The sequence below is a fragment of the Salvelinus sp. IW2-2015 genome, linkage group LG20 (assembly GCF_002910315.2).
Source record: "Salvelinus sp. IW2-2015 linkage group LG20, ASM291031v2, whole genome shotgun sequence".
NCBI classification, from domain to species: domain Eukaryota; kingdom Metazoa; phylum Chordata; class Actinopteri; order Salmoniformes; family Salmonidae; genus Salvelinus; species Salvelinus sp. IW2-2015.
The window spans coordinates 72,280,689-72,298,570 of NC_036860.1; the positions used below are offsets into that span (position 1 = coordinate 72,280,689).

At 44.9% G+C, this 17,882-nt stretch overlaps 1 long non-coding RNA gene across 1 annotated transcript in view; it reads right to left on the reverse strand.

Moving 5' to 3' along the window:
* Positions 1-35: 35 nt before the first annotated feature.
* Positions 36-17,882, reverse strand: part of LOC139029508 (uncharacterized) — a 73,569-nt gene continuing 55,722 nt past the window's right edge. The window contains exons 2-3 of the long non-coding RNA XR_011481835.1: positions 2,652-2,713; positions 36-1,109 (exon numbers count right to left, since the gene is read on the reverse strand). This is a non-coding gene — a long non-coding RNA (uncharacterized lncRNA). The remainder of the gene's footprint in view (positions 1,110-2,651; positions 2,714-17,882) is intronic.

A 17,882-nucleotide genomic window follows, 5' to 3' on the forward strand; every position in this document is an offset into this window, starting at 1 on the left:
GAAGGAAGGAAGGAAGGAAGGAAGGAAGGAAGGAAGGAAGGAAGGAAGGAAGGAAGGAAGGAAGGAAGGAAGGAAGGAAGGAAGGAAGGAAGGAAAAAAGAAGAGGGATGGGTGGAGCAGATTTGAAGAGAGAGTGTATAGAGATATTAGAGAGTAGGGTGAGCAGATTTGAAGTGACATGGAAAATGTACAGAAGGTTTTCAATCAAAAGAGGAGAACATCAGTTTGAGTTGACTAAAAGTGAAAGAAGCTTCTTTGAGACAGATGATGTATCTGACTGACACTGCCACAGAGCGGTTGGACTGGTTGTGTTTGACAGCTGTAGTTGGGCAGTTTGTTTCGCTCTGGAGGAGCTGAGGGTCTAAACATTCTGCTCTGTGTTGAGTCAACAGCTGCATGAGGGAGCGGATCTGGGTCAAATACACATGTTAAATACCTTCTTCGCTTGGAGCAAAGTCAGCAGACTTCCTTCGCTTGGGGTTTGCATTATGTCATTGGTTCAATAGTACAAGACCAAGTAGCCTTAATTATGTGAAGCTCATATATTGGAACATATCGGACATATTTATTTGACTAAGGTCTGTAAGGTCAACAATAGACAATACAGGTTCCTTAGCTCTGAGAGAGAGTGTGTCAGTAATGTCTCTGTGTCTTTGTATGACACAATGTAGAAGGGAATTGAAAGCTCTTTATATAGTGTCCATAAGCTCCTCAATACATTTACACATACAGGTGTAGGATCTTAATTTAATCACTATTTTGTTGCTGAGAATTTGAGCTTCAGGATTGACATAAATTCACTGAAACCCAGCACTAACACATGGTTCTATTAACAGTATTGCACTTTTCATGTAACCTTATTTTGGCCAGGTAATAGTCTAAACACTGATCAAGCAACATTGTGGACTAAACGTTCAAATCCTGTCGCTGCAGACTTATTTTGCTGCAAAAATACTGGTCAAATTAAGATCCTACATTTGTACATAGATACGACCAGGAGACGGACAGAGAGAAACACAACAGAAAGTGGTAGGGGAAGACTTTGTGAAGAACAATACATGGTTATTTTTAAACGAATGATGTGGTACAGTATAGAACATGACCTTCATCTGAGCAACGAGATAGAGACAGAAATAGAGTGATAGAGAGAGAGCGAGAGAGAGCGAGAGAGAGCGAGAGAGAGAGCGAGAGCGAGAGCGAGAGCGAGAGAGAGAGAGAGAGAGAGAGAGAGAGAGAGAGCACCAGGTGAACAGAACACAGTAACTCTGTGACCTGGTGGGTGCCTCTGGGCATGACGCTAATATAATCAGCTTATGCTCCGACTCCCACAAAATCCACATCCCATTGGCTGCCATGCCCTGGCATGCCCTCATCACAACTTCAATCTTTAACCTTTTTCACTCATCCATCCCCCAATCCACTTACTGCTACATCACCCACCATTCACTACAACGACAAGCCTTTCAGTTGCTTTCAGTGTCTAAGTATTAAACCGGTATGTTGCGGTAAAGATGTAGGATCTTAATTTGATCACTCTTTTGTTGGAAATGTGGAAATGCAGATGAGCTTTGTGATTTACGGTTATTACCGGTTATATTAACAGTATTGCACCCTACTTTTGTCCAGCTAACAGCCTCACCACCGATCAAGCAACAGTATGGACTAAACATTCAAATCCTGTTGCTGCAGGATTATTTTGCTGTGACAATAAAGGTGAAATTAACATCCTACACCTGTAAGGTTGCCAAACAAAGAAAAAACGATTGTGAGAGCATGACAGATGGTTTAAATGCGTTCTGAGCTGGAGTGGCATAAGCTAGGAGGTGGATTTAAATGTAACAGAATGACCTCCGTCAGTCATCTCCGTCAGTCATCAGCAGGTGGCTATGAGCAGACTACTGTCAGCCGATCGAAGAGGAACCATACAGGAAGAGCTGTGAGCCTGTTCTACAGTGCTGTACCAGTCTATCCTGACCTGCTCTATACTAGTGTAGGACTGCCAGTCTGTACCACCCCATGCCCGCAACCACACACCCCGACACATAAACCACACAATGACACACTACTGTGCGCACGCACGCACGCACGCACGCGCGCACGCACGCACACACGCACACACGCACACACATGCACACACACGCACACATGCACACACACGCACACACACACACACGCACACACATCAATCATCATAGGAGCTGCTTTGTATCTGTGTCTGTGGTTGCTGGGAGTTGCCAGTAAGCAAACTCTGTCTAGCGATGGGTTACTGACAGACAGACAGACTGACAGAATTCATCAGCCTCTGTGACCTTACCAGGCGCCCGGGTTCCCACCATTAGCACCTTAGTTGTCAACTCCACCAGAGGGTTAAGATAATTCCCCTCGGTCTAGTACTTACCACAACAGCCAAACACAGCGGCACAATGAGATCTGAGGGGAAGTGAAAGTTGCTCCCTTTTGCTTTTTTCTTCTTCAGCAGTCACTCTTTATCATTGAAGTGAATCTTGAGACTCTTTTGTGAGCCACCCACTTATAACGACATTAACTGACACACAACCCCGGATCGCAGATATAGTGCACATTGACAGTTGACCCAATGAGAGATCTACACAGTGTAAAACAAACTGAAAGGAGAAGGTCACACTGCTTACCTCGTCTTCAGGTCTTTGCTACCATGTAATAGCAGGATATTATGAAGAGGAGCACCCCAAACCTGAGAGAGAGGGAGAGAGAAAGAGAAAGAGGAAGTGAGTATAACCTTGCTTGCTACTGAGGAAGTCGTCTTTTTTTCAAAAGGACCACAACATTGACAAAATCTGATCACCAAAGCATTTCATGATGCTGTTCACTGGTGGAGAGCTCCCGCAAACCTTAGCACCTCTATGCTTTTTCAAAGCCTCTTATTTTAACCCCAATGTCATTTAAGAAATCATAGTGGATAGCATACGTATTAACTTTATTTAGAATTTTTAAAGGATGGTGGGAGCTTGTGAATTTTTTTTTTTAGATTAAACTATACTAAAAATAATAACGTCACCAAATAACTGATTAAAACATACTATTTTGCAATGAAGGCCTACAGTAGCCTCAACAGCATTCTTGTAGGGTAGCACCACGGTGTAGCCGGAGGACAGCTAGCTTCCGTCCTCCTCTGGGTACATTGACTTCAATACAAAACCTAGGAGGCTCATGGCTTTCACCCCCTTCCATAGACTTACACAGTAATTATGACAACTTCCAGAGGACGTTCTCCAGCCTAGCAGAGCTCTTGCAGCATGAACTGACATGTTGTCGACCCAATCAAAGGATCAGAGAATTAATCTAGTACTGAAAGCACAATATACAGCTAGCTAGCACTGCAGGGCATAACATGTAGACTCAAAGAGAGAGACAGACAATAGTTGAACAGTTTTGAACAAATTCATTTCTTCCAAAATGTAGGAGAAGCAAGAGAGTGAGATTTCATAATTTTTTCCACTTTCAGTTTCACTTACTTAGCTAGCAAATGCAGCTAGCTAGTTTAGCCTACTCAAACAGAGAGATGCTATGTTAGCTAGCTGGCTATGACTATCCAACACTGGAACTCTTCCAAGTCAAGGTAAGCTTTTGGTTTTACAAATTACAAACACCGGGGCCCGCCGGTGTAACTGCTTACTGACTGTACACTGTAACGTCACTGCGTGATTGTAGCAAGGTTACTAACGCATTAGTTCTATTAGCTGTGTTACTTTAGCTAATATGGTGACAACGATGTAGGCTGTGTGTAGAAGTCATGGAAAGATTTTTTGGCCTGGTCACATACAGCTGATGTGCTGTGCATTGATGTCATTGATGAGAAGGAATACAACATGGCTGTTCTTTTTTTAATTTAACCTTTATTTAATAGGCAAATCAGTTATGAACATGACGGCCTACCCCGGCCAACGTTGGGCCAATTGTGCACCGCCCTATGGGACACCCAAACACGACCGGATGTGATGCAGCCTGGATTCGAACCAGGTACTGCAGTGATGCCTTTTGCACTGAGATGCAGTGTCTTAGACGACTGCGCCACTTGGGAGCACCACTTGATCGGTGAATGTGAACCGCGTTACGCATGATCAGGGCTGTATTCATTTTGCCGATTCTGTTGAGAAACGTTTCTTAAACTAAACAAAACGGGGATAAACATACCAGAATTTGTCCAATAAAAATTCTCATTTGCAACTTTTGGACTAATGATTACACCCTATCAGCTAGATGGAGGCAAGCGTGTGTAAGGCTGTATTGAATGTGTCGCTGTCTGTCCATGTGTCACTGTGTGTCACCTTAACATTTTCTCCCGACCTGTGTGCACCTACGTTGTAAACCTTCATTCATAGGCTAGGTTGTAGCAACCTTCATGACGGGTACAGGGAAAATTCAAGTATCATGTAGTAGCCTAAACCTATCTCTGTTACATTGAACTGGGTGAATGGAATATGAATGAGAGTCATCCAATATGCTGTAATAGAAATAAGGACATGCTCATGAGAAATAAAAATTGTCCTCTGTCATCTTAAACGACACTGACAGCCACTGTCCCACACATATTTTCAATCTTGTCAAACACGTTGAATTTATATGCCACCAACAATAGTTAGTAGGCTAATGGCCCCACGTATACCCAGAGACTACTGAGGGGCTGAGGGGGGCTGAGGGGTACGGGTTAGGAGGAGCCTGCTGAGGCGATAGGGTTAGGAGAAGAGGAGCAGAGAGTCAGACCATGATTGATTAGAGAGATAACTCTTTCCTCTGGTTGGACCAGGAAGAAGGAGATCATCAGGACACCACATGCTGTTGCTGTCCAGAGGCTCCAAACAAAACATTCACATATTATCTTGATTTCTGTCTGGATCTCCTTCCACTGTCAAACACTCTCCTTTCATGTCTCCCTCCTTGTTTCTGCTCTCTAACTCCTCCTCTCTCTCTACAAATGGCAGCCTGATGACTTCACCAGTCGTAGTGTTTAGTGCCTGGCAGACGTGGTGTTGGAGGAAGGCTGCAAACATACAGACAAACAGACATGTGACCACCATAACCTACACTGCCCCTAACCTATTTCAGGCTTACTGCGCTGACTCAGGCCTGCTGTGCTCTGTTGTGCACGTACTGCAGCCGCACTGTGTCAGTCCACCACCTATCTAAGTACCTTTCCTTTCACCTGGCTCTCAGACCACAACACTACCCTGGCAGACTGTCTCATGGCTCCAATTGAACAGGAAAAAATGGAGGAGAGAAAAAGGGAGCGAATGACAGAAAGGGCAATAAATCAGCCAAATGGTCAATGAGGCGTGAAACAAGCTACATCCTGGTTCTTCACCTGTGACACATGACCCATGTGTCAGTCAGAGGTAAGACAGAGATCAGAAGTGACACCAAGGGAACCTACGTCGTTGGTCTGTTCAACACACACATACAGTATATACAACACCTATCATACATGAGCTCAAAACATTTCATATTAAGGATGTCAAATGTACAGTGACTTTAAAATTCAACTCCCAGGCTTATGTACCTTCACATTCCTTAGATTCAAATAACCAGTCCAGGAGCCAAGAGTTAATAATGCTCAAATATGTACAAGACTGGAAGTCTTTCCATCAAGTTCATGTTGTTATGGGGCAACAAGCCACCTGGTCTCAGAGAAAGAAGTATAATACTATACATCCTCGAAGATAAGTTGTGTCATCCAATTTGTATGCTATTGTACGACCAGGTAAGACGTATGATACGATATGTCCACTAATTCGTATGATATTGTATGACCGCTATTCCATTCATAATATAACCTAACGTAAAGTAACATATCACACGAAATGGAGTGTCACAGATTTACATACAGAATAATACGAATTGTCCTGAGACCACGTTGATCAAGAGCAACTATTAGCCTTTTACTGCAGTGGGTTGAATCAGGGTCACACAGTTTCTTGGTAGTCTGAAACAAATCTACTTTGAAATAGAAGTAGACACCTCACACACACATGGTTATGGGCTTAAAAAAAGAAGACACCTGTACCATGTCAGATATAGAGTTGACATGTATTAAATCTTGAGTTTGCGTCCCAATAATACACTTTATATGCATCACAGAAGACTGAAATATAACAACACAGTTTGACATAGGAACACCCTTTTTCTTACAATAATGTTTCTTAATTATGAAATGATGAAAAATACGAATAACATTCCAACCATGAGGCCACTAAAGGGTGATTTGGTCAGTTGACTGCAGGACTCCGACAATAGGAAGCACTGGTTATGGAGGTGACAGATAGCGTGATGATGATGCATCATAGGTCAACCCCAGTGAACTCACTTAATGGCCCCGAAAAGACCTCCATCTAATCTCAAACAGTACAATATTATCCTCTGTTAGTCAAGAAAGTACATTACTGTCTGACAGAATAGACACATTGAGAGATATTACTGATATCAGACAATGTGTTCAGTTAGCAAAGGCTGACCAACCCAGATGGATATCTGCAGCACAGACACAGGGCCACACACACACTTTCACAATCCACACGTACGCACACAAACACACGCAGTAGCAGCCCTATGCTTTAGTCAAGTACAAGCCTCGGTTGTCTCATCTTTACCTTGGCCTTCCCTTCAAAGACCGACTGACCGTCCAGACCGCAGCCCTCGTGTTTCATCTTTATTACTTCTAAAGATGAAAAAGACATTGGCTACTTCACCCAAATCATTCTCACGCACAGACACTCAGCCCAGTGCCATTCTGACTAGATTTATTATACACAGACCGCAGTAGAAATGGAGAAAAAAAGACACAAATATGTACAGAGACAAGCAAAGAAGACCAATTGCAATTACAGGAAAACGCAATCATATTTTTTGTAATTATTTTTTTAATTTCACCTTTATATAACCAGGTAGGCCAGTTGAGAACAAGTTCTCATTTACAACTGCGACCTGGCCAAGATAAAGCAAAGCAGTGTGACAAAAACAACAACACAGAGTTACACATGGGATAAACAAACGTACAGTCAATAACACAATAGAAAAATTGGTATACAGTGTGTGCAAATGAAGTAAGGAGGTAAGGCAATAAATAGGCCAATAGTGGCAAAGTAATTTACACTAGAGTGATATATGTGCAGATGAGGATGTGCAAGTAGAAATACTGGTGTGCAAAAGAGCAGAAAAACAAAAACAAATATGGGGATGAGGTAGGTAGTTGGTTGGATGGGCTATTTACAGATGGACTGTGTACAGCTGCAGCGATCGGTAAGCTGCTCTGACAGCTGATGCTTAAAGTTATTGAGGGAGATATAAGTCTCCAACTTCAGTGATTTTTGCAATTCGTTCCAGTCATTGGCAGCAGAGAACTGGAAGGAAAGGCTGCCAAAGCAGGTGTTGGCTTTGGGGGTGACCAGTGAAATATACCTGCTGGAGCGCGTGCTACGGGTGGGTGTTGCTATGGTGACCAGTGAGCTGATATAAGGTGGAGATTTACCTAGCAAAGACTTATAGATGTCCTGGAGCCAGTGGGTTTGGTGACGAATATGAAGCGAGGGCCAGCCAACGAGAGCATACAGGTCGCAGTGGTGGGTAGTATATGGGGCTTTGAGGACAAAACGAATGGCACTGTGATAGACTGCATCCAATTTGCTGAGTAGAGTGTTGGAGGCTATTTTGTAAATGACATCGCCGAAGTCGAGGATCGGTAGGTGAGTCAGTTTTACGAGGGAATGTTTGGCAGCGTGAGTGAAGGAGGCTTTGTTGCAAAATAGGAAGCCGATTCTAGATGTCATTTTGGATTGGAGATGTTTGATGTGAGTCTGGAAGGAGAGTTTACAGTCTAACCAGACAACTAGGTATTTGTAGTTGTCCACATATTCTAAGTCAGAACCGTCCAGAGTAGTGATGCTAGTCAGCTGTGCGGGTGCGGGCAGCGATCGGTTGAAGAGCATACATTTCGTCTTACTAGCATTTAAGAGCAGTTGGAGGCCACAGAAGGAGTGTTGTATGGCGTTGAAGCTCATTTGGAGGTTTGTTAACACAGTGTCCAAAGAAGGGCCTCCACCCAGCTGGATGTGGTCCTTCACAACTAAGAGTACCGCCAGCCTTGTTTGGGTTTGTGTGTTGGAATGTCAGTGTACTATATGGTAGAGCTGAGAGTAGGCACATAGAGTTTACTTTCATACTGTTAATTGTGTAAAACATGTCCAGGAACCAGACATTTGTACCTGAGAAATACTTTGGATAGAAGCACCTAGGAGACTTGGAGGGGGAAGGAAGTGCCCCCAGGCCCATGTCTGTTTTACAACTCTTTGGCTTCCAGTTCCTATACGAGGAGATCATGTCCTTTCTGTTTGTGATATTCCAAGCTGTTCTCCCAGTGATTGCTACAGAGGAAATCAATTCACAGTGAATTAGGAAGTCAAGACAGCTGGATTAGAAAAAACGATTTCCTGTTCAAAGCCAACAGAAAATGAGAACGGAGAGTGTCAGTCAGTCAGTCAGTCAGTCAGTCAGTCAGTCAGGGAGCTGAAACACCTGCCCTTACTTTACGAAACAGACGCAGAGACAAGGTGTTACAATACTGGCCCTATTTACTGTACATTTGCTGAGTGACCCCCCCACTCATAAAGAGAATCATCTCCATTCATAAATAAATAGAACTCTGAGATAGTAAACTAAAAGACATGGTGGCTGATGGTCCAGTTACTGCACAACAAAGCATATGCTCTCTCTCTTGTTTTGACTCTAAATCTACAGCATTTCATTTCACTGATAAACCAGCACCTGGTAATTCCTGCTGCTATTTTTAAATGCTAACAGCCAGCCAGCCAGCCAGCCAGCCAGCCAGCCAGCCAGCCAGCCAGCCAGAGCTTTAAAAAAATATATTGAATACAGAAAAAAAAGACAGCCAGGCTTCTCACTCAACTGCTTCGTCTCAGATGGGTCAAAGTGCCCCCTGGGAGAAGAGAGGGGGGAAAAGTCTCACTGAGAACATCATCTGTACTTGACAGACAACGGGATTACACACTTCTCCTTTTCTTTGATGGCAGACACTGTGTGTCTTCAACCCTGTCAGTAAGAAAAGGAGAGGGAAACACACTGTGTGTCTTCAAACCTGTCAGTAAGAAAAGGAGAGGAAAGCACACTGTGTTCTTCAACCTGTCAGTAAGAAAAGGAGAGGAAAGCACACTGTGTCTTCAAACCTGTCAGTAAGAAAAGGAGAGGGAAACACACTGTGTGTCTTCAAACCTGTCAGTAAGAAAAGGAGAGGGAAACACACTGTGTGTCTTCAAACCTGTCAGTAAGAAAAGGAGAGGAAAGCACACTGTGTCTTCAAACCTGTCAGTAAGAAAAGGAGAGGAAAGCACACTGTGTCTTCAAACCTGTCAGTAAGAAAGGAGAGGAAAGCACACTGTGTCTTCAAACCTGTCAGTAAGAAAAGGAGAGGGAAACACACTGTGTCTTCAAACCTGTCAGGAAGAAAAGGAGAGGGAAACACACAGTGTGTCTTCAAACCTGTCAGTAAGAAAAGGAGAGGAAAGCACACTGTGTGCTTCAAACCTGTCAGTAAGAAAAGGAGAGGGAAACACACTGTGTCTTCAAACCTGTCAGTAAGAAAAGGAGAGGGAAACACACAGTGTGTCTTCAAACCTGTCAGTAAGAAAAGGAGAGAAAGCACACTGTGTCTTCAAACTTGTCAGTAAGAAAAGGAGAGGAAAGCACACTGTGTCTTCAAACCTGTCAGTAAGAAAAGGAGAGGAAAGCACACTGTGTCTTCAAACCTGTCAGTAAGAAAAGGAGAGAGGAAACACACAGTGTGTCTTCAAACCTGTCAGTAAGAAAAGGAGAGGGAAGCACACTGTGTGTCTTCAAACCTGTCAGAGAAGAAAAAGGAGAGGAAAGCACACAGTTGTGACGGCATCAACCATCACTCTCCCGAGCTCAGTCTCAGTGACTCCACTGGAACCACTATGTACCTCTGGTTCGTTGTGTATGGCCCACCACCATAGGTGATAGAACCACAATGGGTTGGCCTATTATCCTCTGCAGTGTGTTACTGTGTCTGTCTACAACCCTGTAGTGATAGGAGTATTAACAGAGAGAGAGTAAGTCGAGGCTACAAATAGGAGTTAGTCCTTAACCTTGAGGGGTCTCTCTATTCCACTCTCTCCACTGGACACTCTGGTGTGTGTGTGTGTGGTGTGTGTGTGTGTGTGTGTGTGTGTGTGTGTGTTGTGTGTGTGTGTGTGTGTGTGTGTGTGGTGTTGTGTGTGTGTGTGTGTGTGTGTGTGTGTGTGTGTGTGTGTGGTGTGTGTGTGGTGTGTGTGGGTGTGGTGTGTGTGCCTTTGTGCATCTCCAAATTGCAACTCCAGGATGTCGAACAAGATCTCCAGTAAATCTATAAATATCTCAAATCATGTTCCAAATTGTACAGAATGAAAATTAAAGCAAGAGTTGGGGCTCTTTTTACAAGAAGTCTATGTCACCCACTCTTTCCTCTTAGGAGAAACAGTATTTCACTTTCACAAGTACTTCCTGTTAGGTACTTATATGGGAAACTGCCGCACCACCAACCATGTGAAACTCACAGCTTCTTAGTTCGTGATGACACCTACTACCGAAACTAAACAACACACAAATCAACCAAGTGGGACTTGTCATTATAAGATTGTTGACCAAGAACATTATAAATTCAAGTGAGTCGTGTGACTGCAAATAGAAGCACATTTACTCGACTACAGAAAGCAGAAGACACATCAATGATTTACCTCAAATATCCAGGTTCTCCAACCTAAATCAACCCTACTACAGTACAAAAAATTCAAACGTTAAATATGTTAATGGTTTGGAGATGCTTAATGTGAGTCTGGAAGGAGAGTTACAGTCTAACCAGACACCTAGGTATTTGTAGTTGTCCACATATTCTAAGTGCAGAACCGTCCAGAGTAGTGATTTTAGACGGGCGGGCAGGTGCAGGCAGCGGACGGTTGAAGAGGCATGCATTTAATTTTACTTAGATTTAAGAGCAGTTGAGGCCACGGAAGGAGAGTTGTATGGCATTGAAGCTCATCTGGAGATTTGTAACACAGTGTTCAAAGAAAGGCCAGAAGTTAACAGAAAAAAAAGCACTTTTAAAGAATAACCAGGCATCCTCTACTGACGGGATGAGGTCAATATCCTTCCAGGGTACCCGGGCCAGGTCGATTAGAAAGGCCTGCTCACTGAAGTGTTTTAGGGAGAGTTTGACAGTGATGAGGGGTGGTCTTTTGACCGCGGACCCATTACGGACGCAGGCAATGAGGCAGTGATCGCTGAGATCCTGGTTGAAGACAGCAGAGGTGTATTTAGAGGGCAGGTTGGTCAGGATGATATCTATGATGGTGCCCGTATTTACGGATTTAGGATTGTACCTGGTATGTTCATTGATTATTTGTGTGAGATTGAGGGCATCTAGCTTAGATTGTAGGACGGCCGGGGTGTTAAGCATATCCCAGGTTAGGTTACCTAACAGTACAAACTCTGAAGATAAATGGGGGGCAATCAATTCACATATGGTGTCCAGGGCACAGCTGGGGGCTGAGGGGGGTCTATAACAAGCGGCAACAGTGAGAGACTTATTTCTGGAAAGGTGGACTTTTAAAAGTAGAAGCTCAAACTGTTTGGGCACAGACCTGGATAGCATGACAGAACTCTGCAGGCTGTCTCTGCAGTAGATTGCAACTCCACCCCCTTTGGCAGTTCTATCTTGGCGGAAAATGTTGTAGTTGGGGATGGCAATGTCAGAATTTTTGGTTGCCTTCCTAAGCCAGGATTCAGGCACGGCAAGGACATCAGGGTTGGCGGAGTGTGCTAAAGCAGTGAATAAAACAAACTCAGGGAGGAGGCTTCTGATGTTAACATGCATGAAACCAAGGCTTTTACGGTTTCAGAAGTCAACAAATGATAACGCATGGGGAATAGGAGTGGAACTGGGGACTACAGGGTTAACCTCTACATGACCAGAGGAACAGAGGGGTAGGATAAGGGTACGGCTAAAGGCTATAAGAACTGGTCGTCTAGTGCGTTGGGGATGGAGAATAAAAGGAGCAGATTTCTGGGCGTGGTAGAATAGATTCAGGGCATAATGTACAGACAATGATATGGTAGGATGTGAGTACAGTGGAGGTAAACCTAGACGTTGAGTGATGATGAGAGAGGTTTCGTCTCTGGAGGCACCAGTTAAGCCAGGTGAGGTCTCCGCATGGGTGTGGGGTGGGACAAAAGAGCTACCTAAGGCATGTTGAGCGGGACTGAGGGCTCTACAGTGAAATAAAACAATAAGAACCAGCCAAGACAGCAGTAGACTGTAACGGTTCTCATGGGCTGAAGGAGTCGACCAAGGTGCAGCGTGGTACATGTTCATGATATTTATTTAACTCAGAACACTAAGACAAACTAACAAAAATAGACCAACACGAAACAGTTGTGTCTGGAGCAGACACAAAGACAGAAAACAACTACCCACAAAACACAGGTGGGTAAAGGCTACCTAAGTATGGTTCTCAATCAGAGACAACGATAGACAGCTGCCTCTGATTGAGAACCACACCCGGCCAAACACATAGAAATGGAAAATATAGAACAAAAACATAGAATGTCCACCCCAACTCACGCCCTGACCAACCAAAATAGAGACATAAAAAGGATCTCTAAGGTCAGGGCGTGACATAGACGAGGCATTTTGACATAGAGAGAGGCATAAAGCAATCACAGGTGTTGATCAGGAGAGCTAAGACAACAATGGGACAACATACAGGACCTGAGTTCGAGGCTGGGGGCCGATAGGTAAACAAAATGAGGTACCGTGTTATTGAAACAGTCCAGGGGGCATCAGCTGTGTAGCCGAGTGATCAAAGGGTCAAAAGAGCAGCAATAGGGGGAACTCCTAAAGATAAATGGTATACAGATATTGGATCTTAATTTGTCTCACTGCAGGAAAATAATCCTGCAGCAACAGGAAATGTAAACTATTGTGTGGATTATAAATAATGGACACTTTTGTAGGGGCTGATACATTTCAGTTAGGGAAAATCAAGTCTGTAATTTTAAAGTGGGAATTACAAACTTTAGAAGCCTTTTAAACATTGAACAAGTTTGCATTAAAATGTCCTGCAACAGGGTGATCAAATTAACATCCTACACCTGTAGGGACTTACTGTTCTTATTGACTGACTGTCTGGACTGACTGCACACCCTACACAGGCTGGCAGGCTGTTAGGTAAATCTTCATGAACATCATACAAGCTGTAGGACTGCGACAACACTGCCCTCCCTGCCTGCCTCTGACAGCCTCTGCACTGCGGCTGGCTGTGTCAACCCCTCACCTCCCCCACTCACTCTCTCCCCACTCAATTCAATTCTCTCTCTTCTCTCTCACACAGTCTTTCTCACCTCGTCCACCCCCCCCCCCCTCTTTCTCCTCCCCCACTCAATTCAATGCAAAGGGCTTTATTGGCAAGAGACACATAAACTCAGCAAAAAAAGAAACGTCCCCCCACTGTCAACTGCGTTTATTTTCAGCAAACTTAACATGTGTAAATATTTGTATGAACATAACAAGATTCAATAACTGAGACATAAACTGAACAAGTTCCACAGACATGTGACTAACAGAAATTGAATAATGTGTCCCTGAACAAAGGGGGCGTCAAAATCAAAAGTAACAGTCAGTATCTGGTGTGGCCACCAGCTGCATTAAGTACTGCAGTGCATCTCCTCCTCATGGACTGCACCAGATTTGCCAGTTCTTGCTGTGAGATGTTACCCCACTCTTCCAACAAGGCACCTGCAAGTTCCCGGACATTTCTGGGGGGGAATGGCCCTAGCCCTCACCCTCCGATCAAACAGGTCCCAGACGTGCTCAATGGGATTGAGATCCGGGCTCTTCGCTGGCCATGGCAGAACATTGACATTCCTGTCTTGCAGGTAATCACGCACAGAACGAGCAGTATGGCTGGTGGCATTGTCATGCTGGAGGGTCATGTCAGGATGAGCCTGCAGGAAGGGTACCACATGAGGGAGAAGGATGTCTTCCCTGTAACGCACAGCGTTGAGATTGCCTGTATTAACAACAAGCTCAGGCCGATGATGCTGTGACACACCGCCCCAGACCATGACAGACCCTCCACCTCCAAATCGATCCCGCTCCAGAGTACAGGCCTCGGTGTAACACTCATTTCTTTGATGATAAACGTGACTCCAACCATCACCCCTGGTGAGACAAAACCGCAACTCGTCAGTGAAGAGCACTTTTTGCCAGTCCTGTCTGGTCCAGCGACGGTGGGTTTGTACCTATAGATGACGTTGTTCCCGGTGATGTCTGGTGAGGACCTGCCTTACAACAGGCCTACAACCCCTCAGTCCAGCCTCTCTCAGCCTATTGCGAACAGTCTGAGCACTGATGGAGGGATTGTGTGTTCCTGGTGTAACTCGGGCAGTTATTGTTGCCATCCTGGGGGTGGGGTCTTAAGGGAGGTGGGGTCTTAAGGGAGGGTCCCAGGCAGATATAGGCAACTGGGAAACCTTGGACCGTCAAGAGAGTGCAATGGTTAGGATATAACACCGTAGAAATGTTGTGTTGACCTCCACTGTAACCCCTCACATCATGACATCACAGCAGACCACTCGGTCTAGTAGAGTCCTGCCTGGCTGGCTGCAAACATTAGGCATGGACAAAGTGCAGCTTGCTTGTTAACAAATCAACTCGCCAGTAGATAGGAAGCAAAACACAGAATGTGAAACTCCCAGTAAAGACCAGACCAGCGAGGATAGATTCCAGCCAAGGCCATCCAGTGGACTGGACAGAGAGACTAGCCTCCATAGAGACTGTGAACAGGCTCATGTCAGGGACACTGCATTGGACTTTACGGGTTGTATTGTGGTAGCTACAGTAGACGTTCCGATGATCATCTCTGCTGTACCCCAGAGGAGAACACATGACTGGGTCTGTGAGGTGTCGAGAGGGAAAGAGGAGGGAGGAGACCGGGACAAAAGAAGCCCTTTGTGCCTCCCAGTTGCAGCCCAGAGGGGATGACACTACAGTCGTGACAGGAACATCATCCTTCCATCAACCCAACCCTCCTCCCACCACCATATTTACTGTATACAGTAGACTCAACATGACATGACTCAGCAGTTCACTACCAAGTGAAGCAGGGACCCTGGGCATCTTTCTTTTGGTGTTTTTCAGAGTCAGTAGAAAGGCCTCTTTAGTGTCTTAAGTTTTTTAAACTGTGACCTTAATTGCCTACCGTCTGTAAGATGTTAGTGTCTTGACGACCGTTCCACAGGTGCATGTTCATTAATTGTTTATGGTTCATTGAACAAGCATGGGAAACAGTGTTTAAACCCTTTACGATGAAGATTTGTGAAGTTATTTGGATTTTTACGAATTATCTTTGAAAGACAGGATCCTGAAAAAGGGACGTTTCTTTTTTTTGCTGTGTTTGTGTTTAGGCTATACTTTAGGTGGGTTCTGGTGATGGCTGTTTCTGGGTATAATGTGTATGTGGGGGCGTGTGTGTGTCTGCTTGCATGCGTGTGCGTTCACACATGCTCATCCCTCCATGTGCACATTTGCATCCAGCTGTGGGTTGGGTAGATTTAGATTTGAATTAATAATAAGGGCAGACAAATCCCCCCTGGGAGTCCAACATGTAGCGGGACATCACATCATGGTCTAGTCTCTCTGCCCTATGGTTTATCCCTCCTCTCCCAGCAGCACCACTGTCTGCCAGTTCCTGTGTGTTCTTCACAGCCCCGCTGCACAGCAGGACACTCCACTAACACATCCACACAACACATCCTAAGGGTAGCAACATGAATGCTGCTGCCATGCTATGTTGTTGTCTTAGGTCTCTCTTGTCGTGATGTGTGTTTTGTCCTATATATTTATTTGATTTGATATTTTTAATCCCAGCCCCTGTCCCCGCAGGAGGACTTTTGCCTTTTGGTAGGCCGCCATTGTAAATAAGAATGTGTTCTTAACTGACTTGCCTAGTTAAATAAAGGTTAAATAAAACAATTAAACAGTTGATTGGCGCGTGGCTACTGTATAATTTTTACATTTAAAAAATGTATTTGGGTTTGTATGTTTGTTTGTGTGTGTGCAAGTCTGCAGAGGACATTGGTCTAAATGAGCATGGCTAAAAGGGTCATCGTGGTCACATGTTTGTCATTAACTTCATGACAAACTTGTGACCTCCATGCAGGCCCAGGGCTCCTCTTGAAGAACAGAGTGTGAGGGTGGTTACGAGACACACACACACACACACACACACACACACAAAGCTTTATTCATACTGAACATAACAACAGCTCTTCATAGAGAGGTCGATGTAACCATCAAAGCATTTGTCACCATCTGATGGGAGCAGGGATACTGAGGGCTACTGAGTGAAGCAGGAGAGAGGGCAGTGCTCTGTAAAGCGGGACAGCCACATGTTGACACGCTAACGAATCGCATAACGAAGGGTATTCAACAGGGGAGGTTCCAAGGCCTGTCTCTGGGCCCTTTACGGCCGGGGCCTGATAGAATCATTACGCTGTTCGGAGCAGGAACAATGGAGGGACACAGAGGGCTTTGATCATGAGACCGACTCAAGGGAGATGGATGGGGAGTGTGGCTCAGAGGACCCCTCGTGAACCGCCCCGGGGAGGGACGAGTGTGGAAAGGACGAAGGATAACGGATTGCAGGATGACTGGTTTATGCATCCCCACTTCTCCAAACTTTATAACCTTCTGAGATGGAAAGGGGAACTAAGGGAGAAAACCTGTTATAAAAGGCAGTGTAACTGTGGTAACTAACTCAGAAGGTGAGTGCTCTGCACATGGGTCGACTGACTCCCACTACCACTTAGCCCCATCGATCAGGTGCGTCACACACACACGTTGCTAAGGAGAAGTCGGCTAAGTGAACCTGTTGCACTCCGCTGGCGAACACACGCCGCCAGATTGAAAGGCCCAACGCTACCTACTGAGAGGAGGCAAGAGAAAAGACATGAGTGATGTCATTACTATCTATCCAGCTGTAGAATACTAATACGCCGGCAGTCAATATTAGAACATCTACCCTCTGTAGTGCACTACCAGTGTCAATGGCAGCAGCAGTACACAAGTACACACACAAACACACACACACACAGTCTTGACCCATGGACAGATCCCATTGTATTGTTGCAAAATGGGGAAGATGATAACCCCCCCCCCCCCACCACAGTGCTAGTCAGTACAGCCTTGGAGTTGAGAACACCTGCTAGCTGTGATTATGGGGCGAAGAGAAAGGAGGAAAGACACACAGACATTACGCACACTCACACACAACAAGCACACACAGAGTAGACAGGCTCTCACTGTGAATAAGCCTCATTCTAACTGACATTTTCACACAGCAGCCAGAGACTCAAAATGTGTGGTATTATTTGGATCCTGAGAACCAGATAGGCCAGACAGCACTSCGCCTCTTTCGTCACCCACACCCCCTTTTACATCCCCTCAGTGGGATACAGAGAGAAGAGGCTGTCTTGGATGTTTGAACRAAAGGAAGAGCGCACATACAAAAGAAACACACGCCCTAAATGCCCACCATACTGTATGTCAATATTGATGACAGTCAAAATGAGACACGGTGAAATGCTCATGGGTGTTACTTGTGTGTGTCAAAATGACTGCTATCTATTGTAGGCTACAGGACTGTCAGTCTATCTCGCTCCGTCTGAGAGTCTAGCAGTAATAATGTCCTCCTGACTGGTTCTATAGGGAAAGGGGGGATACCTAGTCAGCTGTACAACTGAACGCATTCAACTGAAACGTGTCTTCCGCATTTAACCCAACC